Here is a 1287-nt window from a genome sequence, read left to right as displayed (position 1 = left end):
TGACTCCCTGATTTTTTTTGGGGGGGTACTGGAGTTTGAACTCAGGGCCTACTCTTTGAGCCACCCCATCAGCCCTTTTTCATGAAGGTTTTTTTCAAGATAGGGTTTTGTGAACTATTTGCCCAGGCTGGCTTTGAACCAAGATCCTCCTGATCTCTGCCTCCTGAGTAGCTTGGATTACAGGCGTGAGCCACCGGCACCTGGCTTGATTTTTTTTTCCAATACATCTCTCCATTCACAATACAGACCAGGCACAGGGCCGCCCGGGCTGAGGTAGATATGCAGCAGGTTTACTTTGCCTCCTCTTTCTCTACAGTCAGCGTAAGAACACGGCCTGTGGTTTGATTTTTTTTAAGGCCGGGACTTCCTATGTAGCCCAGCCTGTCCTGGTGATCCTCCTCTCTCAGCCTCTATGTGCTGGGATTACAGGTGTGTACCACCATGCCTGGTGCCATGGGAAAGCCACCTGTGTGCCACATACAGGTGGACGGCTGTCCACTTACATACTGTCCACATACATACTGGGGACGGCTGGTGAACAGGACAGAGATGCTCCCTGGTGGAACCTGTACCTGGCGGGAAGAGAGGGTGGCGAGGACACAGATAGTAAGATGGGCTCAGGCTGAGGCCAGCACTATAAAGATGAAACCCCAGTGATGGTGGGAGAGGAAGGAGAGAGAGGGAGGGAAGGGAGAAATCGGGGCGGGGGGGTGGGTGTGACATGGAGCAGGGACCTGAGTGAGCTGGGGAGAGGCCGGGGAGACCTGTGGAAGGGAGACCTTTATTGGCCCAGGAGCAGAGAAAGTGCCAGTGTGGCTGGAGCACAGCAGTGGGAATCAGCAGGAGTGACAGAGACCTGGTCAGGAAGAGCCTGGTCTTAAGGAAAGGAGCTTGGTTTTAGCCTGAACGCACAGGGACTAAGACATTGCTCCATGCCCTTTTTCTAAAGCCTTCAATGGCTCCCTATCGCTCCCCAAAGAACCTCTTTCTTGCACTGGCATTCAAGACCCAGAACGATTTTGACTTTACATCCTTCATGGTCAGGACGCCACTTGGCTTCAGCCTACTGGGAGCATCCCTGCTCCCTGAAAGTCTCCCCAGTCCTGCCTCTGCACTTCTGCTCCGGAAAGTTGTAAACGGAATGCCCCTTCATGGACAAGAAACTGGACTGTTCCTCATGGCCCTGTGAAAATATCACCTTCCCCAAGGCACTTCTTCAATGCCTCACCCAGAGCCAGGTGACTGTCCAAGCTCCCTGGGGTAGATTGTGTTTGCAACCGCAGTGTG

The 1287-nt window shown here is 53.3% G+C and overlaps 1 non-coding gene across 1 annotated transcript; it reads right to left on the bottom strand.

Annotated features, from left to right (window-relative positions):
* Positions 1 to 221: 221 nt before the first annotated feature.
* LOC141416685 (small nucleolar RNA SNORA51) lies at positions 222 to 359 on the bottom strand. Its single transcript, XR_012441299.1, has one exon. It is a non-coding gene; the product is annotated as a small nucleolar RNA SNORA51 (small nucleolar RNA).
* Positions 360 to 1287: the final 928 nt, after the last annotated feature.

The sequence above is a fragment of the Castor canadensis genome, chromosome 1 (genome assembly GCF_047511655.1).
Source record: "Castor canadensis chromosome 1, mCasCan1.hap1v2, whole genome shotgun sequence".
Taxonomy (NCBI): Eukaryota; Metazoa; Chordata; class Mammalia; order Rodentia; family Castoridae; genus Castor; species Castor canadensis.
This window is presented reverse-complemented; position numbering and strand designations above follow the sequence as displayed.